The sequence below is a fragment of the Pipra filicauda genome, unplaced genomic scaffold, assembly GCF_003945595.2.
Source record: "Pipra filicauda isolate LSUMZ 115617 unplaced genomic scaffold, ASM394559v2 scaffold352_size854550_pilon, whole genome shotgun sequence".
NCBI lineage: Eukaryota > Metazoa > Chordata > Aves > Passeriformes > Pipridae > Pipra > Pipra filicauda.
Window position 1 is genome coordinate 430,030 of NW_024104479.1, and position 25,568 is coordinate 455,597.

The window sequence follows — 25,568 nt, forward strand, 5'->3', positions numbered from 1 at the left end:
GAATTGGCCAGTGGGTTCAAAGGTATTAGTGGAAGCCTGATAAACTCACACAAGCACCCCAGAACATTTACAGGGGTTTTAAAATCCTTTTTATTTCAGAAACGGGGCTAAAAATACCAAGTCAAAGAACAGCACGTAGAAGAAGAGCATGCAGGACTGTTAACACCATTTCTGCCTGGCAATTTGGTATATTCTAGCAGACAAACAGGGTAATTAATTTACCCTTTTTTTTTTTCCTGTGTAAAAGCCAGACATATCAGGATTCTTTTAGCTTTTAAATGTGATACACCCACCTCCTTTGTGCTCAGCTGAACGTGCTCAGGAGCTGTAGGGATGTGCAAGGAAAACCAGGAGGGAGAGCAACTGTCACCAGCAAATGCATCCCATTTCCAGTGGGGTGGGAAAGCATGAGTGCCACAGATTTAAGCTGGTTACTCTGCAGCCCCCAGCCCTAGCTGTGTGTTCATGGCTAGTGCCTTTAAAATCAGGTGCCATTAAAATGTCTTCTTTCACATATTTTCAGATTTCTGGACCAGCAAAGGGACTTAAAGATTGTAATAATCTGGTTATGGATTACAAGAAGGTTAGAGAGGGACTTGTGACAAGGGTAATGCAGTGATAGGACAAGAGGGAATGGCTTTAAACTGAAGGAGGGGAGATTTGGGTTAGAGATTGGAAAGGAATTCCTGGCTGGGAGGGTGGGGAGGCCCTGGCACAGGTTGCCCAGAGAAGCTGTGGCTGCCCCATCCCTGGGAGTGTCCAAGGCCAGGTTGGAGCAACCTGGGCTAGTGGAAGGTGTCCCTGCCCATGGCAGGGGTTTGGAATGAGATGATCTTAAAGGTTCCCTTCCAAGCCAAATCGTTCTGTGGTTCTATGATTCCCTGCAGGTAAAGTGGCAGTGTTTCCTCCTCCACTGAGAAATTTAATTTTCCCACTGCTGTGTTATATTCTTAAAGATTTGGAGCTTTTTTTGAATGGCTTTTTGGTTTCCTTTTGGGTTTTTTGTTTTGTCGGGGTTGGGTTTGGTTTGGTTGGTTTTTGTTTTCGTTTCATTGGGGTTTTGTTTGTTTTGTTTAGGTTTTGTTTCATTTGGTTTGGGTTTTTTTTATGTTTGTTTGTTTGTTTAACAGCCGCCAGAGCTGAACAGTGACTGGTTTGTCACTATTCACTTCACTTCTCCAGGGAAGAACAGACTTGGACTAAATGGAGCACAGAGATGTTCAACACAATGGGCAGTGGGAGTCTGGAAACAAAACCCCGTGCCATCAAAGCCAAAATACAAAAAGCTCTTAACAGCAAACATATTTGGAAAGGACAGATGGAAAAAGAAAAAATGACTCCTGAGCTGTGTGACAGGATCATGTCAATCAACCCAGCAGCAATGGCACATAGAAACCTTCCCATGTGAGCAAAAAACAGAACCAGGCAGGATGGTGACACCTCCCCCTCCTCAAAAACCAGGAGGGAGTCAGGGTGACCGTGGCCCTGGGAGGCTGAGGACAGGCAGAAGAAGCACAGTGGTTATAGCAGTGCTTTGTTTCCATAAAGCTGGGCTTTGGGAGCTATAGGAAAGCATCATTTCAATACGTTTTTTTCCACAGATCAGTTAAAAAGTACAGCCTCGGGCTCCCAACCAGCCTTTTTTCCGCGTAGCAGAAAGAGGGTGATAATCGGGGTGTGCAGAGAATGAAGCAAAGCTTCACTCCCGTACACTCCCTGGTGTATTGCAGTGTTGTTTTTGCCACTAGATGTCCTGCTGACCCCGCGGGCCACGGGCTGAGCTGCTTTCCAGGAACGGGAGAGACCAAGGTGGAAATCCAGCTGTGACCAGGCCTGCTTGTGACTTCAGTTCTCAGGGGATTGTCTCTGATTGATGGCAGCTCCTTCACACAAAGAGCCTGGGAGAACTTCCTCATCTATCTCCTTTTTTCAGGTGTCAGAATGGGAATAAGGCTCTGGCTGTCCCCCATCACTGGTCCTATTTCAGAGTACCGGTCTCCTGCTCTGACATTGTGATTCTCGTCCCCATCCCATCTCCCTGATGGTCTCTTCGCTTTTTTCCGGGGGGGTTTGTTCTCTTTGGCACCTACAAGTGGTGTGGACTGAGATGAGCTCACCACTCGGTGTTTCCAGTCGTTCCTGGCAAAACTGAGGAGCTTTCAACACGAACTGACACCTTCCCAATCTCTCCGTGTTCCCAGGACTGTTCAGGGCGGTGTCCCAATGCAAGGAAATTCCAGGGATGCTCAGGAGTGTATCTCAGCGGAGGAACCTGGAAGAAAATATCAGAGAGTTCGTGTTTTAACAGCCTTCCCTCGAGATAATGGTGAGGATTGGAGAGTTTTCTCCTCTTTCCATTATTTAGCAATTATCAGAAGGGAAGTGCTGCACGGGATGGGTGGGGCTTTGACAAACAAGTGTGTGATAGAAATTCCAGGAGTGGCAGAAATGGCCACCATATCTTCTGGACAAACAGGACAGCACAGGCAGGCTGAGTTCAGTGCCAGGAGCTGCAGGAAGAGAAGGTGGGACCCAGAGCTTGGGCTGGTCCCTGAGTCTGATCTGACACCTCCAAATAAGAGACCTAGAATGGGAGGACGTGTGGGTCCCTCCTCTCTTCACCTGCTCCCACTAATGGAAAAGAGCTCCTGGGGCACACTGAGGAAGAAAACTAGGGAGGTTTTGTGTGCAAATTGTGCTCCAGCGTGGAGACTATTTCCAGGAATCAAACAGTGAAACATCACAGAAAACCCCTGCCCTAAACCTGTGATTGCATCCACTGAATTAAATGGTATTATCTGTGATTTGTCCTGGACAACTGGCAATGACCGTAGCACTTAAAAGGAGTTACATGGGGACTTTTTCCTCTGTTTGAAGTCTGGTTGAGTCTAGCTTAATTATCTAGTTTGATCTAATTCATCATCCAGCTCATTGGCTTTCATTCAGGGGGTTGGAACAAGATGGTCTTTAAGGTCCTTTCCAACCCAAACCATCCTGGGATTCTGTGACAGGCAAAGGGAGTAGGGAAGATGCAGAACAATAACCAAAATGGCTCTAAGCCCGTTGCTGCATCCCTGTGTTTTATGATGCCAAGAACTCCCCCTGCCGTGAGTCAGAGACGTGCCCATGTCTGTGCCATTGCATAAATGAACTGCAGCTCTCTCGTTATCCCCCTGCAGACCAGGACTGGGGCTGGATCGGTGGGGCAGAGGGAAGTCACTGAAACGTGGAGCAGGAGGAGGCAGCAGGAGGAGGCAGCAGGAGGAGGCAGCAGGAGGAGGCAGCAGGAGGAGGCAGCAGGAGGCACAGGCGAGGCATTGCCAAAGGGCTTTGTTGGATCTCCCGCTTGGGGTGGGTTTGCTCAACCCCGCTGACCCCCCGCTCCCCCTGGTGCTGGGGGAGAGCACGAGGGGATCACCTATTGCTGGACTCAAGTAGGTGAGAACTACCCCCCACACACCTCTTACAGAGGAAAAACCGGGAAAATCCAGGCGTGAATGTCCCAGTGACAGCTGTAAGACACACCACGGCCAGCAATCAGCTGAGCGTGAAGGGTGAGAACAGGAGGCTGAAAGCAGGGCCGCCTGGGTGCCAAACGGGAGAGATTAATTCGAGTGCGTCAAAGGGAGGGGAAGCAGGACCTGATAATCTGGGGCGGCCCTTCTCCGGGATGGGATCTGTGGGCTGTGAGCTCACATCTGCAGGGAGGCAGCTGGAGCCACGGGGACGGGGGCTGGTAAGGCAGGACTGCATGGGGAAGGGGGTGTGTGTGCTCTGAGGAACAGTCCCAGAGCAGGCAGGGGACGTCTGTGCCCAAAGTCATCTCCAGCTCTTCTTTAGTCATCGTTTTAGAAGAATAGTAGTTCCTTTGGGGATTACTTGGAGTGTTGTCCGAGTAAGGCAGTAATCCATGGAGCAAATCCCCCCCCGGCCTTGCTAAAGGAGGTGATTTCCCTGCAGTGAATAGAGATGCTACAGCTCTGCTCAGAGGCGGCTCTGAAGATGCTTCTCGGAGTCCCCCCGTGGATCCACCCCCCGCTCTGGGGACCATGCGGTGGCGCAGTTCCCCTGGATATCAGATCCCAGCTGGCTGCGCACCCACCGGGCATCTCCCGCAAAAACGCTCCGCTCCGCAGCTCCGTAACTGCAACCATGTGCCGAGGAGCTGCTGCTTTATGCGCTGGTTAGCTGCATCACCGAACCTCTCTCTTTGTTTGCCTTCCCGGGGGGTCAGTGAGGTACCGCAGGGCAAGAAAGAGAAGCGAAGCGTGTTGTGCTCCCCCGTTAGCGAGCGTGCCCCTGGCAGGGATCCCTTCCCTCTGCTCTTCTTAAACAGGGCTTAAAAAGAATAAACTAACTCCAAACGCTTAGTTATGTGCCCCCCCGGGAGATCACTGCAAGGACATGGCTTGTTTTGTTCCCGAGGCAGCAGGATGCACAGCAACAGCCACGGAGCACACGGCAGAAGGTGGTGGTGCCTCCCTCCCGCTGGGGAGGGAAGGAAAGGTTGGAGACCTGTGTCCTGTTTGCAAGCACTGCCCTTCGCTGTCTGTCTTGGGGTCCCCTTTGGGCTTGGGAAGGAGCGGTAGGTCCAGTGCCCTGGCTCGTTTCCAGGGAGGGGGGCTGCGCTAAATCTGCCTCAGGTTCTCGCTCGATTTGAACTGGAGCTGGTTTTTTTTTTTCCTTGCTTCCTCTTCCCAGCGGTTGGGTCGCCTTGCTGTGTTCTCACACTGCCCCAGAGTGGGAGCATCGCAGTGGAGAACCTGCATCTGCTGCGGAGCTGGGACGCTGCACGTGCAGACGGGACAACCCGAGTCCCGCCTTTCACATGGGAACAGAAATACTCTGGCACACAAAAGCCCTTCTGCCCCGGGAGGCCGTGTGCGCTCCTGCAGGGGCTGCAGCTTCAGACTCAGCCTGGAGTTCGCCTTCCAGAGCTGTGGTGGAGCTGAGGCGGACTCTGGTAGGGTGGCTCGGTCAGCCCGGCCATGGCACGCAGGGGGTGCTGCATCCCTATCCTGTGCTGTGCTGTGCTGGCATCCTTATCCTGTGCTGTGCGGGCACCAGAAGGGACACACACCCTGTCGGCAGGTTGTGGTATCCCTTCCCTGGAGCATCACTGATCCCCGGGGTGATACGGTGAGAACTCGCCCTCCTGCTCCGCAGGCAGCGCTGTCAGGCCCTGATTCTTATCACCTGTACACTTGAGAGATCAAAACAGCCACGAAAAGGCTTCTCCAGACTCTGCCGTGAGTGCCCTGCCTGCCCCCGGCCACATTCCAGCAGGGAGAGGAGCCCCAGGCTGTCCTGGGCAGGCACCACCCCAACACCACAAGGGCAGATCTGCAGACTCTGTCACGGGCACTGCTGGGACACGGACCAGTGGGGCAGCTGCTGCCTTTGGCCCCCAGGAGAGAGGGGACAAGTGCCCCAGGTAGAGCAAGGACCAGAGGGGCCACTTTTCTGGGTGTGCCCAGTGTGCTGAAATGATCTGAGTCTCCCTTCGGGGGTGCCCTCCTCCTCCACCCGTGGGGTGCCCAGAGCTCCTGAACGAGCGTGCTGCAGGCTTGCAATGACATTTAACATCTTCTTCACCTTCCAGAATTGCCTCCCACCCTCCTTGGGCAGTTCATGTGATGCTGGTTCCAGGATCAGTCACCCAAGGCCTGGGTCTCCCACTGGATGGGCAGAGCTGTGGTGCCTCCAGTCCCCCAGTTCAGCTCCGGCCTCGGGACAGCACACTGGGATCAAGGATGGGAGCAGTTGCTACAGGAGGGCCCTGGCCACCCCTGACACCTCCTGGGGTGCTCCCAGGCTTCCCCCAGGCACCACGGCCACCTCTGCTGTGGGCTCCTGCTTGGGAGCTGAGCCCTGCAAACCTACACATTCCTCCTTGCTTACACACCGCAGGCTTTATTTGTTTTAATCAAAGGGGGCCCTGATAATTATTAACATATTTAATTATTTTTACTCTGAGTCACTGGGCTCAGGCGTGGAGTGATCACAGGGATTGCTTTACTCCACAGGCCCAGCCCTGGAGCATTTGCACCACCAAGGAATGGCCCCGTGCAGACAGAGCTCCCATTGATGCCTCCCAGCCTGCCTTCCCTCCCAGTTTGAGCTGCTTTTTGCTTCACTGGGAAGTGCCACACTCCAGAGGAGCAAAACTGGGCACACTCAGACAGTTTTCAGGGCTGAGGCTGCTGACTCTGGGGCAGAGCTGGCAGGGAATGATGTTCACCTGAGCTCTGTGTGCTCCAGCCCTGCCCCTCCCGGGGGTGTCAGCCCATGTGCCCCCCGTGGAACTGCCTCACTCCCCAGCACTCCCTTCCCAGCCCGTGGCCTGGCAGCAGCAATCAGAGCACGCTGCAATTAGTGGTGTTTGTGTGAGGAAACTCTGAATCTGCACTTCCCCATGATTTATGAGTTCTCCAGCCCGGGCTGGCCCGGCCGTCGCGACCGTTCCCAGCCCGGCGGCTCTCGGGGAGGCTGCTCGGAGAGCTCGGGGTGTTCCTCCTCCTTCAGGGCTTTGCAGGGAAGTGCTGCCCTTGGAAAATACCCACAAGGAGCCTGTAAGGTCTGAGCAGTTGGGATGGGGATCTGACCCAGGAATCAGGGGTGCCTTTGCACCGGGGTGCACCCACAGCATCCTGAGCGAGCTGGGTGCCTGCTCACTCCTCTGGGACGTGGGACTCTGCCCCTAAGACAAGACAGGACCCTGTGATCACGGATCCCACAGGACTGGCTTGGTCCTGAGCATCCAGGAGAATTAGAGTGGCTTGCAAGCAATAATCACTAATTCTCTGTCCCACCAGTGCTGCAAGATTCTATCAGCCTGATTGTGGGGACAAGAAAACTGTGGAGGGTCTCAAGGACGCACAAAGGGGACCCTGGCAGGGCTGGGATTGAGCAAAAATCTTCAGACACCTACAGAAGATGTTGGCCCTTGTTGAAATCCATATTTAAGAGTAAGTTTTCGGTTAAATGCTCATATAAATATTTACAGAGAGGGAGAGAAAAGAAGAGGTGGAAAGAAATAAGTTTCACAACCCAAAACCTTAACAATTTTAAACAAATCAAATCTGTTAATGAAAACCAGAACACTGATGCTACTTTAAAAGGACATAAGATAAGGGTCAGTCTCTGCTTTCCCTAGAGGGAAAAGATCGGAAAATTGTGATCAGGCTGTTCCTGCTAAGGTTGGGCTCTTGCTCGGAAAGCCCCCTTTTCCATTAGCTCTAATAATAGCAGCACTTCTTTGCCCGGGCTGTTGTCACTGGAGACTCCAGGGAGCAGAGATGGTGGCCTGGCATGGAAAGGCTTGTCCCCACCAAAGCCCATTCCTAATCTGGGTCAGGAATTTGGGTGGGCAGTGATCCCCCCAAAGTCCTGGTGGTTTTGGTGTTGTCTTGTCGCTCTACAACCTCTGTGTGTGTCCCTGTGCAGCCCCCAAAAGCCACACGGCCACAACCTGCCCACCAGACGAGGGGGGGAGGCTCAGGGGAGGGGGCAGGGGAAAAAACTTGGAGCTGGTTTTTGTTCCTGCCCCTTAAGCCCAGCCTGGCCCCTGTGATGGCCAGAGAGCACTGCCTGCCCCACAGAGAGCACCACCCCAGCCTCACCCCAGCTCTCCTGGGGGGACACGGCGGGGGAAAAGCAAATGCTTAAGTGTGGGGTGAATTCCCAAGCTCAGCTCCGTCTGTGTCCAGTCCAGGGAAGAGCTGGGCCTGTGAACATGCCTGCACTCCCCTTGTTTAGAGATGCTGCGAGCTGAGGTGGGTGACAAATGGGAGAGCAGGGCCCAGCTCCACCTGTGGATGCTGCTCCTGAGGAAGAGGGAGTGCCCTGGAGCAGCAGATGGCAGTGGTTGGAAAGTGCCCCGGGAGGCTGGAGAGAGGCACGGGGAGAAACACTCCGGGACCCAGGAGTGCAGGAGGTGGAAGAGGCCTCATCTCTTCTGTTTGCTCCAGTTGCAGCCGCTGAGCATCCTCTCAGGATCCCAGAATCCCTGCAGGACTGGAGCCTGGGCTGGGTGTGATCCACGGGGGCTGCCTGAGCTAATTCCCGGCTTGCACAAGGGGCCATCCTGGCAAAGGGAGATGAAAGGCCCTGCGTGGTGGCTCTCTGAGTGCTGCTGCTGCTGCTGGGAGCAGAGCTGTGCCATGGCAGCATCCTCCCCTCAGCACCACTCCCCAGCCCCTCCGCACACAGCCACACAAAGCTCCTTTATTGCAGAGCCAGGGCAGGGAGGGGGGGAAAACAGCGCAATTAAAGCCCAGACTATGTTAAGGCACAGAAAACCACAAAAATAAGTGCCTGCAATCCCAGCAGTGCTAAACCTGCCCGCTGACTTCCCTTCCCAAAGCAATCCCGGCCTGACCCGGGTGGGAAAACGCCTGTAGTCGTAACCACTCCGTCAGGGAAATACAAAGCAGGGCATTTATCTGAGTGTTGGATTGCAGAGCTTGGCCCTGAGATCCCTTCCCTCTCAAAATAACAAAGCCAAGACGCTGCAGGTAACAGTCAGGCCAGAAAGGCTGAGAGTTTCACTCCCTACAAGTAAGTTTTGGCACAGTAGCTACTTCACACCCAATTAATTACTTCAGCACCAGATTATACTTGCAGGCTCCAATATAAGTGATAATAGGAACCAATTAAATTAATTTATATTTACTTTGTAAGCATATTTTCCTTTGGTAAATCTTTGCTTTAGTTTGACAGATTGGACTTCAGCATTTTGTTTTTATTAAGAGATACAGCCCTAAATCCAGAGGAACAAATCCAAACCTGGAAAGCTAAGAGGTCCTCCCCTGAAAGGTTCCTTTTGAACCTGAAAGATTCAAAACCATGTGGGACATGGGGTTAAAAAAAAAATAAAATAAAAAGAAGAATGTTTGCACGTGCCTGGACTAATAAAAACAACCTGTGAAAGGTGTGGGGGGGTGCCAGCATGTCCTGCTGGAAGAACACGAGCATGGGCTGGGTTGGGGGTGGTGGTTGGCGATGTTTTTGTGCCAGAGCTTGAAACTGAGATAAACTTTCGTGTCACAGAGGGCAGGCTCACAAAACAGCTTGTATGGGAGGGAGCCACAGCCTGCTGTGGGGGAACTGGCTTAACGTGCAGCTGCTTCAAATGGGGTGGTCCCAGTTTATGCCATTGGACCTTAAATGGTTAAATACCTCTGTGTTGCAGTAGCACAGTGGCTGCTCCTTTTGCACCCAGTTTGGGTGTTCCTGCAGCACACACGTCCAGCAACAGCTGAGGGCCTTCGTGTCTTTCCTGAACCCCACACAGGGTGACTCAGAAGGGAGGGATTTATAAACCATCACGTTATCTCATCCACATCTCAGGAGACAACCCTGATAAATATAGTACCAGTCAGCTGAAGAGTGGCCTGCCACAGACAGACAGCCAGGAGAGCAGACCTGTGCCCAGCGTGGGGTGCTGGATGTCTGTCCCTGTCAGCCTTCCCCACCCCACTGGCAACCCTTCCTTCCTCCCCTTTCCCCCTCCAGCACTGTCCCCACCAGCCTCTGATGGGTCATGAAGTGCAGTCCTTCTTGTCACCCAGTCAAACCATTCCTGAAATGTTTAAGGCACCTTCTCTCCTCGTCCTCTTCTCTCCTGAGCATCTCTCACAGGGAACTGCAACTCCAGCAAACCACCTTTGAAAACCAAACCTGGGGGCGTGCCAGAGCCCTCCCCTGCTGCAGGACAGGCTGAGCTGCTGTTTCCCCACAAGCTTCAAGCAACAGACTGGAACTGGAGTATGAACCACGTTGTCCATGCTGTTAAAAGCCTCCATTGAAGGTGGGGGAGTTTGTGTGGGGGCTCTGCCTCTGGCATTGAATTATGGACCACATCAAAGGCAGCAGGGACAGGGACACCCGAGATAACAGCGTGGCTGTAGCTGAGAGAGCAGGAGAGAAGTGTCCTTGCACTGGTGCTGGTGGGCTGGGCACGTGCAGGGTGGGGGCAGAGGCACATCCTCATGGACCCTCACTTTTTGTTTTTGTCGAGGAGCTTTGGCTGAAACCTCTGCCTTCCCCTGAGCTGGCAGGAATGGGGGGACACAGTGGGGAAAACACTCCCCTTTCCCGCCCTGAGGGATGAAAGACAGCTCACTGGAGTTGCCAAAGAGGCTTTGGGGACACTTTAATGACTTTGGAAAGCCACTGGGCTCCTTCTGGACTCTGAGAATTTGCTGCTTCCAGTGTTGCTGGTTTCTCAGCCTAGCACAGTGTGTGGATTTTACAGCCATAGACCTGCTGCTCATTTTTCACCCTCTGGATGGTGATTTATGGCTTCTGGAACAAAGGTTAAACCCTCTTCCTCTCCCTGTTAGTGCTGTTTTACATGCACAGATTGGTGCCGTTGCACTCGGAGGAGTTTGTTGGCCAAGGTCCCGTAAAATGCAAATTTCTCTTCCTTTGGGGTCTCCTGTGCTTTAAGTCAGGGAGATGAGTGGGTATCTCACCTCAGCAGACCCACACATAAGAAATCTTCGCTGTAATTCAGTGGAGAAGGATCAGAAAATGAAAGCATCTGCAGGACAACCCCAGAGCTGCCACGTCCTCTGGTGCATCCTCGTGGGGCAGCGACATCAGGCTGCCCCAGTGCCCTCTTCTCTCTGCCTGTGTGAAGGTGGGCTGCCCACTCAACAGAACACTTGGGAAAGATGGACATAAAATCATGGAATCACAGACTGTCCTCAGCTGGAAGGGACCATCGAGCCTGACTCCTGGCCCTGCACAGGACACCCCAAGGATCCCAGCACATTCATCAGGTCAGCAGCCTTGTTTGCTCCCCCCTCCAAGGCTGCAACAAAAAAGAAAAAAAATCAAAAGTCAAGCAAATCAACCCACTGTGTTCAGTGAAGGACATGCTGCACCTCTGCAGTCTAGACCTCCCCAGACATATTCCAACTGATTTCCCTTTCTGACTCCTCACTCTCCCTGCCAGGGCTCAGCCTGCTTTCTGCCGCTGGCTGGGATGCACAAGCACCCAGGGACGGGCTCTGTGGCTCGATGGTCCTTGTGGGTCCCTCCCAGCTGGGAATATTCCGTGGCTCTGTCTGCATGGGCTGCTGCATTCCCACGGGGCTGGGCTGGAGGTGGGATCGCTGCTGGGAGCCAGGGGTTGGCCCTGAGCTGGGGACACCAACCCTGGTCTGTGCCTCCCACGGCCCCTGAGCTGGGGACACCAACCCTGGTCTGTGCCTCCCACAGCCCCTGAGCTGGGGACACCAACCCTGGTCTGTGCCTCCCACGGCCCCTGAGGTGGGAGCTGTGGTGGCTGGAGCTGCTGTGGGTGGTCAGTGCCCCGGATCCAGAGGAGGCTCCAGGACGTGGCTCCTCGTCCTCAGTGAGATATTTCCACTGCCTTACCACCACGCCCCGTGAGCCACTGTTGTGCTTGGCTTATCCTCCCACCAGATGCAGGTTTGCTGTTGTGAAGCAGAACTTAGAAATTAAAGCTGTGCGAGGGGAGATTTACGGGCTGTGTTACTGCTGGGCTGGGGAGTGAGGGCCCGAAGAGCTGAGGTCTAAAGCACAAATATCCGAGTTCTGCCTTTCACCCTCCATGAACTCCACTGGATGGATCGAGAGCAGCCTCTGTGCACTCCTGTCTACTGCAGTTAAATCTGGACAGCCTTTAGAACAGGAGGTGAGGTCTGGCCAGGCTGTGCCAGAAGAACTCCAGAAACAAACCGTGTGAGCCACCATTCCTGGGACATGCTCAGCAAGCCAGGAGGGTATCACACTGTCATATCTTTGCCTTCTGCAGCCCTCCCCATCATTAGTGGAAGCCTCTTGTGAGCCTTGGCTGAGCTTATTCCTCTGGCTCCCTCTGAAAAGCTGGTTTCTGCCTTAATAGTTTTGGGAGAGGGGATGATGTTATCAAACAACATGAACATTTTAACGCCGTCAAAAGCCCCCACCAGACTGAGAAATGAAACTCCTGGGTTGTTTGAGTTCTTGTGTCTTCACCCCTCACCCTTCCCCCTGCTCAGGTCCCTCAGTAAAAGTCTCCTTTGTAAGTTGTCCAAGCTATTGTTATGTCAATATGTTCCTCTTTTGGAAGGACCCCCAAAAAAGCAAAAAGTCGCAAAAAGTTTCAACAGCTTAGGAAAAAAACCCGAGTCTCCTGCTAGATCTCCACCTGCTTCCCTTCCCAAGGGCAGGTCAAGAGGAGGCTCAGGAAGGGTGGAAGTTCATCCTCAGGAGGCTCAGGAAGGGTGGAAGTTCATCCTCAGGAGAAAACAGCCAGAGGCAACAGAGCCTTGTAGTCCCTCTGAGATCTAAGGCTGGGACCTAAACCAGACACATTTCAGTTCAGAATGGGGCCGGTGCTGGAACGGTGGGAATGATTAGGTGTTGAGACAAAATACCAATGAAAGTTGTAGAGTCTTCCTCTTCAGATATTTTCAAATTGTGAGCAGATGCCTGCTGGAGCAGAGGTTGCAGCCAAGCACGAGTTATTGGGTTCCTTATTGGAGTACGCGATTTTATGGTCCATATTATATGGAGCTCAGAATAGATGATCTTATGGCCCACTGTGACTTTAAAATCCGAGAAATAGGTAGTTCTGGATCAAAAGGAGCCAGGTTTCCTCTGGATCTGTATCTTGAGGCTGGCTAACTCTCCTGCCTGAGAAGACACAAAATCCGATTGAAGCTTTTCTCCTTTTACAGCCGCGCTGTTAAAAGACCAGACTCTATTTCCAAGCTGAATTTGTCTGGCTTCGGTGTGGTTATGGGTCTGCCTGTCTCTGCCTGGCTGGCTAGAAAACCCTGCTCCCAGGGGGACACCAAGCACAGCCTCTTTGGCCTCTGATCTCCCTCGAGTGGGGTTGGGTTTGGCCAACAGTCAGATGCTGTTCCGGTGGGAATGGACAGCCCTGAGCACACACTCGTGCTCACAGTCTGACAGGGAGAGAGAGGTCTGCAATAGCTTCCTTTCTCCAGACTAAAAATAGAGAATAATGGAAGTTAACATCAAATTAAAGGAAAATGAATCTCTTCAGAGGGAGGCTGATGTGTTTCAGAATACCCTTTGTCAGAGTGGCTGCCTCTGATAGCAGAGTCAGATGACCCTGAAGACCTTGTCATGTCTTTTAGGGTTATAGGCTAAATAATAGTGTCAACCTGACTTTTTTTATTCTTGGATCTTTAAATGTGAGAGTCATTCACTGCAGAAACCTGGTCCCTACTCAGTTTTCATGAGAGGTTGGCAGCTCACCCTCTAAAAACAAAAGCTAAAGTGGTATTCACTGTCCACATCATCTAAGCCAGTTAGGATTTCAATTAAGAGCATTTCTGGGCTGTATTTTAGGAGTTAGTGTCTGTCAAGGTTTTACCTTGGGGTTCCTGGGTTAAACCTCCCTGTCTCCGTGTCGTGCTGTGTGGAATAGCTTTGCTCTCCGAAGGAATCCATCTCCCCCGTCTTTCCCCCCCACAGCCTCCCACAGACACGAGGGGGAGCTGGTTTTTGGTATGTAGCAATAACAATTTGTCAGGGTGCCAAGTTCAAAGCCTCCGACCCGCTGCCAACGCGGAGCCCGAGAGCGAGGTCACGACTAATCTCAGGCTTCTGACCTCCCAGTCACATCCACCCCGGCCGGATCAGAGGAGAGAAGTGGGAGAGCTTATTTTGAAAGGTTTTGGATTTCAGGTGAGGTCAACAAAAGATTTGCCCAGATGGAAGAAATCAAGAGGATAATATGGAGCATATTAGGGAAGATGAAAGGCGTCGTGTAAAACAATCTCCTCCTCGGGCTGGAAAGGAAAGTCTCACTGCCAGGGCAACCTTCCGGTCATGGCAAATGAGCCCAAAGCAGAAAATGTAGCAGAAACCAGGCACTGTCCTGGAAAAAGCAATGCTAGCTCAGAAATTCAGAGTGACACTGCTGGGATTTACGAAAGCTCCTAAACAGAGGAGGCTCCAACCTCCTAAACTGGTGGGATTTAGGTGCCTTGGTGCTTTGGATAGTCCCGTGAGGCATCTTTTTGCATTGTGAGGAGTGTGCCCATAGGGATGTGATTAAGTCCTCCCCTCTCCAGGTTTCTCCTGTACACTTCCTTGAGGCTTCTCTTCCGGGCCCATTTTCAGCTCAGAGTGGATAATTTCATGTGGAAACCATATATGTGTTGCATTCATTAGTATAAACACAAATGTCCTTACAGGCATAAATCAAAGTTTAGACTTTTCCATACTAGTTCAAATGTGTATCATAGCCAGCACTGTAGTTAATTCAAGTGTTTCCTGGAGTTTTTGCAGGCTTGGACCTGAAGAAAACTCCAATTTTGTCACAGGCAGAATGAGGCACGTGCAGGCTGCAGTCACCTCCCGGCTCATCCCTGTGAAATCTGGTTTTAGCACCTTTTCCCCTGACTTCTGGTGGAGCAGCCCCCAGGCAGGAGAAGGGTGTGCTGCCTCTTTCATGAGAACAACCCCCAGCCAGGAGCATGAGGAGTGGTTTGTGTCCAGCTCCTGCACTGATGAGCCCCCCGTGTCTCAGACACTGCACCCACCCCAGCAAGGTCAGCAGCATTTTCTGCTGCAACCCAAGGAACCTTCAATCCTCTGTGGAAGTGAGACTGTAAAGTGTAGTGGGAACGAGTCTTAGCAGGAAATAAGGTTTGCTGTGTCCAACAATAACAGCAATAGCCCAGTGAAAGCAGAGCAGCTGATAGGAGGGGGAGTGCTGCTCGAGATGTGCATTTTTTACTCCTGTTTTACTCGATGGATTCCAGTGGGAATATTGGCAGGGTGAGGAACAGTTTGCCATCGGGAGCAGCTGGAAGCCCTGAATCCTCAGGGGAGAGATGCACACTCTGCTGAGACATCTCTCACTGGGCTCAGCACAGAGAGCTTGTTGCCAAAGAAGTGAACCCACATCTCTGGGGACAATTCATCCTTTACATAACCCAGAGGTGTATTGGTTTTTGCCTTGCAATCTGTTATGGTTCACTCCATTTCACCCCAAATGTGTGGGGACCCCTTCCCTGGAGCTCGTTTTGCCTGGTTGTTCTTCCCAAAGCTTTTCCCAGTGGTGGCACACAGTCATCTTTCTTACAGATCTGGTATTAGCCACAAAAAGAGCAGGGAGTTTGATGTGGCAGATTCTACTGTGGTACCCAACTCCATTTTTTAGGAAGAAATTCTGTCCCTGCCATCCATGGAGTGCAGTGTAAGGACAGTCCCTGCCATGACTGGCTTGTGCCATCCTATTGCATCCAAATTCACGTCACTGTTAAACAACAGCCAGTGGGCTTTAGTCTCTCCCCGTTGCTAAGTTGTTTTTTTGCCAAAATATTGTCTGCCTTTGAAATGATAATCACAACACGATCATGGGAGAGATGGGAGAAAAGTCCAGTTACAGGCAATTAGTGTAAGGACATATTGTAAAGGAACTGCTCACCCAGGGATAAAGCAGCAGGTGTGTTCCTCTGAACTATGACCCAAACCTTCACTTGCCCTTCTCCTTTCCCCCCACTTTGATCAGTAGAGCAATTTACAACATTAATATTTTTTTTTATAATTTTCCTTCATATCTGCTCAGATGAAAAGGAAGAGATACAATCTCCTCCATTATTCCTGGTTTGATTTTCCTCAGAAAATAATTGGAACTCCTTTTAGAAAAGGCAAGCAGAGAGGGGTTTAGGTTTCCCCATTGAGAAAAGAAATGTGAATTACAGAGTTGTTATGAATTAGCCTAATTTGATTTAAGCAGAACAGAGTGGAAATTAGGACCTGGCATCTTTCTCCTTCCTCAGATGTGATGGAAGATGGAAATGACAAAATAAATAGGAAAAAAGATCTGATGTGATACAACAGAGTTGCTGATAGAATTATTCCTTGGTCATGCTGGTTATTATTATACATGTCTTTAATATCACGGGGAAAAAACCCTCCTACTGATTTCACTAATTTTTCAAGTTCCAAAATGTTAAAGAAAGAAAGTGAACCATAACTGCTGCTGTCCAACCTGTTTCTCTCCGTGGGAAACGCTGAGGACTTCAATCAACTTCCTCCAAGGACCAGTTTTTGAACCTGCAAAATCCCCTTTGTCCACCTTCAGATCACCTGCCCAGCTCTGAAAAACTCATTTTGGGGACTTCTTTTTTATTTTATTTTTTTTTAGTCCAGGTCAACGTTTGAGATGAAAGTGCTTTGAGCAGTGTTGTCAGATGGAGGTCACTGCAGAGATGTCAGGGAAGGACTGGGAGAAGTGTGTGCAATACCCTGTTCCTGTCTGCCTGCCCCCCGTGATGACTCAATTCATAAAGGCAGGATTACTCACCCCAATATGTTTGGCACAAGCAGGAGGAATTCATGCTTCTGAAACCCAAACCCCTCTGGCAGAGCAGCAGAGGCACTGGGAGGGCTCAGCTGAGTGATTTTTGCTTGGCTTCGCTTTGGCACCCACCCCCAGCTCCTGCTGGGCCCACATTAAATGGAGCAAAGAATCCAACTGTTCTGTGCCCCTTTCAAAGGAGGGGAGTTTTCCCAGCTCCCTGGTCACCTCTCACACGCTGTGCCTGCAGCTCGGCCCCTCCTGGGCCTGGCACAGCTCTGGCAGCTCTGCTACCCAAACCCAGTAGCCTGTGACTGATGAGGTATAAAATGAAACACTGCTCATTCTTTTCCTTGGCTTTCCTGGCTCGGTGCAAAAGCCTGCCCGAGGTCCCTTTGTTCTTGGCAAGAATGGAGATTAATCACTTCTGTAACGAGAGGCAGGACTGGAAAGACCTCCCTGTGAGATGAGCTGAGGTGGCTGCAGAGAGGGCTCTGATTTTCTTCTCCTGGCTGTTTGCTTTTGCTGCGTGGAGGGGACACCTGGGACTGTGCAGGGGCAGTCTCAGCCGGGCTGAAACCAGCACCTTCCCCAGGGGAACATCGGGCTGTGTCTGCAGAGGATCAGCCTCCAGCACTGCCCCCGTGCCTTTCCCAGCACCTCAATTAACCTGGAGGTGCAACCAGCCCAGCTCAGAATCAGGGTGCTGCAGTGCCATGCTCTGCCCCTCTGGTCCTGAGTGCAGCCTGGCACTTCACCCCAGCGCCCCAGGGACCCAGAGCTCCTGCAGGGCTGGTGGGTCCCAGAGTGTCACACTGGAAATGCAGGTCCTGCGAGCAGCACAGCTCGCTGTGGGACCCGAGCTCTGCTGGGAGTGTGGGGCACAGCTCCTGCTGGGTTCCCTCCTGCTGCCTGCTCCTCTTCTCCAGGAGAACAGCCCCGGCTCTCCCAGCCTTTCATTTGCCTGCCAGTGTCCCTGCAGGGACAGGGGAGGGCTGGTGGTGACGGGGATTTTCTGACCCACCACGAAATGGGCTGGTGATGCATTTCCCACCACACAACACTGTGACCTCGTGGTTATTTTTGGATGCAGATGTGCAGGTTGATAACCTTTGTTTTGTGCCACAGGACAAAAGCTCATCCTGCAGAGGGTAATTCATGTGAAGGAGAGAAGGAGAATATTGTGGGGCAGGGGATGGGGCAGGAGAGGACACGGTTCCAAGGCACTGGCAGCCGATGGTGGGTGCAGGGAAGCCGAAGAAGCAGCTGAACTGAGTTCCTGGCAGGAGCTGAGGGGTGGGAGAACTGAATAGCCGTGAGACGATGGCTTTGCCAGCCACGGCTTCGGATTGTTGTAACTCCTGTGCAGCTGAGCACTCTGGTGTTACAGGCACCTGACACAGATGTGAAAGTTATTGGTTTAATCCACCTCCCTCCTCTCTCTGTTTCAGCCCTCGTTGCACACTGAGAGGTTTTTGCCCTGTCCTGTTTATTCAGCCAGCTTCGGGTTTGGTTGTGTTTTCTCCGTTTCTTGCCACAAATACCTCCCTGCTTAAATGTCAGGATGGACTATTTAGGTGATTATCAACCTCAGGAAGAAATCCAACATGCTGTACCCTGGCACAGTCTCACCATGGTAGCGGATGTTATGTAGAAACAAGAGCAACAGGAAATAAAATAGTTAGTTTTCATGATACGAAGAAAATCAGAAATTCTGAAGGGAGGTAAATCTTCATTCTCCAGTGCAAATGTGGTGTCAAACTCCAATTGCCTTTTTTTTTTTTACAGGGAATGTTGATTTCTTTTTAGCGTGTTTTGGTGTTTTTACTTTGAGGGAGATGGGAGGATTTCTGAACAGAGAGACCAAAAGTTAAAATACCTGAGCTTTCCTTTCAGAAGAGAAAAACCCAACACAGTCAAATAGAAGCAAACAAACAAACAAAAAAAGGTTGATTTTCTTTTTCCATTGAAAAGACATTTTTAATCCCCCCCAAAAAGTCTGATGAGGTAATATTTGTCCATGTCTGCCCTGGGGGCTTAAGTCAATATTTGCTGGAAGTTAGAAAGAGATTCCTGCTATTGATCCACGTTTGCTTATTCTGGATTTTTTTGCAGTTTTCCTGACGTGTTTGTTCTTCGCCAGAGGCTGAGGCAGGACGTGGGATTGCTCAGGGGGCTGGTCCAAGCCTGGCAGCCCCTCCCTGGAGCACGGCACAGTCAGGAGGTCAGAACAGGGGTGAGGGAGGATCTCAGAAACTCCCCTTTGTTCAGTTTCCGTACAAAAAACATTGCAGCAATCATTTATGCAATAGATTCTCACAACTTTACAAAGTTATGGGGTGGCCTGACTGTCAGGATTGTCTTCCTACATGTTGCTTTTCACATCCAGCTTGCCTGTCTTTTACACTTTGGGCACAGCCAAGGAAATTCCCACTGCAGGTGAATGTACAAGGTGTGACACCCTTCCTGCTGCTGAGTGCTGTGGGTCTGATGTTGTGCATCATCAACACTCACCCCAGGAAAAAAATAAGACCCAAAAAGACCCAGAAAGATTTTAATGGGGACTGTAAAATCGGGGGGGGGCTCACCACCCCAAAAAAGAGGTGCTGCCCTGGCCCTCGTGGCTGTGTCTGGCTCTCTGGTGGTGACACCAGCGAGGTGTGAGGTGCTTTGGAGGGCACACTGGCTTCTCAACCAACTCCAGCACAAGGGCCAGGCCTTCAGCCAGGGCAAGTCTGTGTGACTCCATGGCATGGGACACACTGAGGGCCATAAAGCATCTGGGGGCCAGGCTCAGCTTTCCCAGCAGCGAGAGCTGGAAAAGACCCGGGATTGTTTCGATCCATGTGTCTTGCTGAGGCAGAGCTGCTCCTCACAGTGTGTTTTCTGTTGCTCTGCCCTGTCTTGCGTTAAAAGCAAGGGGTTGTTCCCCAAGGGGCTTTTGGGGGGATTCTTTACAGCTTTTCTTGTCAGGGCTTTTGAGACAGATGGGCACAGTAAAGGCAGTGACTGGGAAACCAATCGAGCTCCTTATGTGTGCAAACATAAAGTTGGACCCACCATGAATGGTCCTTTCAGGGCCCCAATCCCATTCCCTCCCCACATCCCTGCTGGGTTTGGAACCAGTGATTTTCCCTAATTTTTTTGGGTGTATGGTCCAACTGCCCCATGTCCCCTCCGTTTCCTCCCATTTCAGCTTGGCACCGAGTGCTCCAAAGTCCAGGCTGCAGGAGGGAAAACACACTTCATTATAGTTTTTTAAGCATCATAAAGATAAATGTGCCCATCAGCATGGTTCCACCCAGCCCTGCTGACCCTTCTGAGGGCATGCAGGGGTGGCCACGGTGGGGGAAGAAGCCTTCTTTTCTTCTCTGGGTGAAAATCTACACTGCAGATCTGTGGCATTGGTGTCACAACCCGTGCCAAGCCATGCTGGCTCTGGGGCAGTGGGGGGTTCAGCCTTCACTCCTCGTTGTTAGTGCTGTGTCAGACTCCAGACAGCTGGATCCAGGTCCTGCTGGGGTGGAGGGCTGGGGACTTGTGGTGCTTCACGTTGACTGAGAGAGCCTTGGGCCAGAAGAGAGATGAGGATGCCACCCAAATAAAAGAAAAACAAAAACAAGTCCCCCCAAAAATAAACACCCCTCCCCCCTTAAAATTGTCTTAGGAGGTCTGAAAATGAAAGCCTGATGGGGAAAAAATTACCATCCTGTGGGTACACCCAGGAATGTAAAGGAAAACCAGAGGGATTTGAAAAGCCCCCGGGTTTGGCTCCATCATATTAATCAACAGTTAGTTTTGGCCTCCTTGACCCCAAAACAACCCAAAGGGTTTCTCCCTCGTGCACAAATGTCACTTTGTTCAGCAGGCAAAGGCAGCTTTCTGGTGAGCCCGTGGTACAGAGCACAGCAAACCTGGAGAGGAGACTGAGACAGGGCACAGAGGACACTGGGCACCAGGGATGGCACCCCCAGGGCAGCTGTGGCTGCCAGAGCCCAGATGTGCAGGCACATTGTGTCCCACCGTGTCCCAAATGATCCCTGTGCCATGCCAGGCTGCTCTGTGCTGGCTGGGGGGGGCACAGCACCCTCACCAGGGCTCTGCTGCATTTTCTCATTTCTGTGGCACTTTGGAAAGGGGATTTACCCCATCCCCTTTCCCAGTCCCAAGCGGCCCAGCCCCTCTCTGCTGCCCTGACCCCGCCGTGGTCCGTGTCCTCTCCCGTGCCTGGGGAGCCATCCTGCCTGCTGAGCCCAGGGCACGGCCCCGGGGCTGTCCTGGCACCTCCCCATGGCTCGGAGCCTTCCTGCATCCCCTCCAGCTGAGGGATTAACTGGGTGTCAGGCCGTGGGTTTAATGGGGTGTGTGGAGTAGCCAGGGGGTCGGTGTTTGTGGCCTGCATGTTTTAGCAATCACATTTTGATCACATTTGGTGATCAAAGCACGAGGGGGCAGGCACGGGGGGTTTATGGATGGGAGGGGCTGCTGACTTCTCCAAACTGCACCACACTAAGCATTGCTGCCTTCCAACTTTATATATACCTTTACTAACTTTGACTGTATGGTTTTCTTCCCCTTCCCAGCTTTCCAAAAACTGGTGGTGTGTGTGGAGGAGGCAGGTCCAGAGCCCCAGGTACCCCACATCTGTGCTGGGAAGAGAGTTTTCTGGCTCCCGTGGCTGTTCAGGTGGCAGAGCCTGGCATCTCAATGTGCCTCAGGGCTTGGGGACCTTTTCCTTGCTGGGGCAGAGAGGGGGAGGTGGACTCCCAGCCCCTACCAGCAACTTTCTTAGCTCTCTTACCCCATTTCTCAGCTCTCTTACCCCGCTTCTCATCTCTCTTACCCAGCACCACTGACAGGCTCTGAACCGAGAGAAGCAAAGGGCAGTAGGGCCAGTTTTAAAATTAGACATGTGAGGAGCCCTTTATCCCCAGCCAGGCTTTATCAGGCAGGCAGGCAGGCCTTATCCCACCCTGTAATCCCCTCTTCTGGAGGCTCTTGAGCGCCAGCGACACCAAAAATGCGTGGTGTGGAAATTGTCGCCTGAGGAAAGGGAATTATCCCGGGAGGAATATCCCGGGAGGGCTCCCCCAGCCCCGGCCATGCTCAGGGTTTGGCAGTGGACAATCTTTGCAGTAGCTCCTTGGGAGAAGCTGAAGCATCTCCCCTCTTGGCCTGGCTCTGCAGGGCACGGGGGATTGTCCTGCTGTTCCCCCTTCCCGGGGCTCAGTCGTGTCACCAGGGATTTGGCTGCTCTAATAATGCTGGTGCTGTTTCAGGTCTGGCCGTATCTGATTCTTAATGTTTTACTTCAGATCAGGTGCTGGAAGTGTTTGATGTGGTGCCAACCACAAACCCAAATGTATTCTGCAGAGGGGAGGGCCGGAAAGGATAAATCCTACCATGAGATGAGGGTCCTGAATGGAAACCTCAGACCCGAAAGGCCTGGAAAAAAGAGGGGATTTGAGTATTATGCTTGGCCCTGAGGCATCTAAATAAGATCCTGAAACCAAACAACTCCTTCCCCTTACTCCATCTGCCTTCTCTAGTTTTGTGTCATTAACCCCTCTATTTCTCCTGCCCGGGGTGTCCCATACACCCTGGGGGCTTTCTCCAGCCTGAAAGTGGTGCTGGAAGGTGAAAATCTGTGCAGTCACAGGCTTGGTTGAGGTCTTATAATTTAACCCTCCTCTGTCAGACGCTCAGTGTGGGTCAGCAGCTCAGCCCCAGGCCAGGGCTCTGAGCTGATGCTGTGAAGGTTTCCATCTCTCTGCACTGAACAGGGCTGTGGAGGCTTTGTTTGCTCACTCACAGAGCTGCTCCAGGACTCAGTAACTTGAACTAACACGCTTCCTACGTGCTCTTCACAGTCACACTCCCTCTGCTTCTATATTTTTAATGAGCTCTTGACAGTTTTACTCTTCCCCTTTCTGCTGCAGAGATGAGCCTGTGATGCACAGCCCGCACACTCTGCAGCTGGTGGGACCAATTTCCAGGTGTCCCGCAGCTAAAATGGGGTAGGACCTGCAGGAACTGCATCCATGGACCCCCCTGGCCCAGAGCCTTCAGCACGTGGGCCTTGTAAAGGGTGTTGAACCTTTCCAGGGCTCCATAAACAGCAGCCTCTGGCTGCCAGAGAAGCTGAGAGGAGAAACCTCTCTCCCCTCCTGCTGCCTTTCCCCTCCGTGCTGACACCTGATTGATAAACCAGCATGACACCTGATTGATAAACCAGCATGACACCTGATTGATAAACCAGCAATGCATAAGGACACACGTTTAATCCACAATTTCTCTTAATCACCTCGGATAACGGGTTGTGTCAGCTTGCACTTTTCTTTTTTAAAGTGTGTTACTATGTTCTGCTTCCCCCTCACTTTTACCAATTGATTTTTCTCCAGGAAGGCTCAAAAATGCCTCCTCCAGTCTTTGTGGGTAATTGTCTAATCAAAGCCCCAGGGAGAAGAGGGAGAAAGCAGAGGGGACTGGCCCATTTTGGCTGCTATGAACAGCTTCCAGGCTTCAAAGACCCACTTTGATTGAAGATTCTGGTCCCCCCCAGAATCTGAAGACTGTGCTGTGGTGCCCTCAAGCTGCCTCTGCAGTCGGGAGGCTCCTGCAGCAGCTCCAAGCAGAGCCTCAGAGCTGCAGATAAAGGCCTTTCCCAGCACACAGCACTTGGCATGTTCTACCAGGCAGGGCCCCCAAAGCTCAGCTTGCCCTGTGGCCCTTGGTCCTGCCAATAACCCCAGTCCTTGGGGTCTCTGCTTGGCCACTCATTTCCCCAGGCTGAAGTCTCTGTTCAGCCCCTCCTGCCCTGTGCCACAGAGGAGGAGAGAAGGAAGGGGGTCAGAGAAATGCTCTGAGTGCAGTGAGACCGGTGTGGTTCCAATGGGGGTGTGAGAAGGGTCCTTGGGATCCTGTTGGCACGGATCTGGCTGAGGCAGGGGGGTGCTGCCAGCTCCCAGGAGCCTTCTGCCTTCCCCTCTGGAGGACACACAGCGATGTTGGGGGGGCCAGCGCTGCAAAGAGAAGGTTTTAACTCCCTTTCAGGGGCTTTTGGTGCTGGAATGAACCCCAGCAGACACCTGGATGCTGCAGTTTCGAGCTTTCCACCTGTGTTCAGGAGGGATGGGGACCTGAGCTGAGGTGGCCAGGCAGCAGGGAGAGGAGGGATGTCCCTGTGTCCCCAGGCAGGGGCTGGGGAGGGTGCTGTGCCATACCCCGGTGTCTGTGTGTGTTTGCAGCCCCTCGGGCCGCAGTATTTGTGTGTCACAGCCGGGCTCCAGCAGCCCGAGCTCCCCCAGCAGTGCGAAGCCGCAGCTGGGCACGGTGGGGACGTGGTTGCAGCACAGGAGTCCCCGCAGAGAGGGGGACAGGCTGCCAGCTGCCGTGGCAGCCTCCGTGCTGCCCGGAGCCCTGCAGGGTTGGAATGCGAATTCCCCGCGGATGAGGTGACACTTTGCTCATGAAAGATGCCCTTGAGCCGGGGAGCCGGGCCCACCCAGCGCCGGGGGCTGCAGGACGGGCTGCTCTGCGGCCGAGGGCAGCCTGTTTGCAGAGGGGAGCGATGCTGGCACCTCCTTCAAAAGGATTCCGCTGGCTCCAGCCCCTGCTTAATGCCCGCTTTGAGCTCCAAAGAAGTTAAAAATCTCGGGGCACTTTCTGCAGTGACACACGGAGCAGGGCAGGCTCCCAGTTCCCAGGAGCAAAGGGATGCTCAGACAGTGTGGGTTTGTTGGGTTTCAAGGATGTGTGCCTGGATCACACCCAAGCGAGACAAAACCAAATATGCAAAGTGCATGGGGATAGAAATGAAAGCAGCAGTGGGTCGTGGCTTTCCCTGCAGTCCATGCTCTGAAGATCTAAGACATCCCTCAGACCAGCTTGCAAACAGCACAGCCCATGAAGCCCCCCCCAGCCCAAATATTTGGTGACTCCAGCTCTCCCAAGCTATCCCACTGACATATTGTCAGCCAGTTTGGACAAAAGGCTCTGTGAAATTTTAACAGGGAAAAAAAAATTCTGCACTTCTTGACCTTTCTGCTGAGACTTTGAGCTGAAAATTTGCTGCAACAGAAAGGGAGAAAACTCACAGAACTCTATGTTCTCATCTGTCACCACGAATTGCACTGAGCTAACTAAGGGCTGTTGGTGTTCCAGGAGTGGGAGTGAGCTTGGAGTGCTGGACAACACAGAGCTGCAGAGCTGAGCAGTGGGACTGGACATGCCAGCTCAGGTGAGCGTGGTGTGGGAGCCCCACTGTACCCTCAGACCCCACTGCTTTCCCTCTGGAGACATTCCCGAGGCATTAGGAAGCCCCAAGCCCCAGCCCACGTCCTTCCAGCTGCTCCATGCAGCAGAAATCCCTCTCAGGAGCTCTCAGTGTCCTGCTGTAGCCATGGGCTGGTGGGGCACCCTGGCCAAGGCCTGGAGCAGTGGGAGCATCAGCAGGGCCACTCATGCCAAGGGAGCAGGCAGAAATGTCCCTACAGCCGTGACAAGGCTGACCTGGAGCCACCTCAGGTGCCCCTGGGTGGGTGGAAGACGTGCAGGCTCAGCTGTGCCGTGGGACACACAGTTTGTCACCTGGCTGGGCTTAATGACAACACCCTTTGGCAACGTTCACCCCTCCTATTGATCAGCTGCTCCTCACTGCACAGGACTCCCTGCACTTTCGAGATGTCATTCAACCTGCTGTAAGATCTAAAAGCCTGTGCTGAGCTTTAATGTCGTCGTGATTTATGGCTGGGATTGAGCCTTTGTCCAAACTGTTGCTCCACTTGTGTAAACCTTTCAGGCTGATGGAGGACCCTGCAAATTAAGTCTCTGACTTTAATGTAGGCTCCGTGGAAATGGAGTTGTTCCCAGGTGACCCCACAGTCCCGGGGTGAGGATTCCTGCGGGTCGGGGGCTCAGTCTGTAGGTCTGAATCAGAGATATTCCAAAAGGTTTTCCCGGGGGCATCAGTCGTGTGTGGATGATGAAAGTGAGCCAGTGAGTGTACTGGGAGCACATCCCCTCCCTGCATTTGCTGCCTGTCTCTGGGGAATGCAAAGCAGAGGGTCCAGGCAAAGGGGGCTCCCCTTTGTGTGCTGGGATTTCATGTCTGACATGGCCTGGGAGGCTCAGGAAAAGGCAAACCAGAAACGTGCCTGGTTTTCAGGTAATGCATTAGTGCATCACTCTTCACGCTTTAAACCACTGAAAAAGGTGGGAATTGTTTATGTCATTGGTGTGACATGAGGCCTCAGGAAGAGCAGCTATC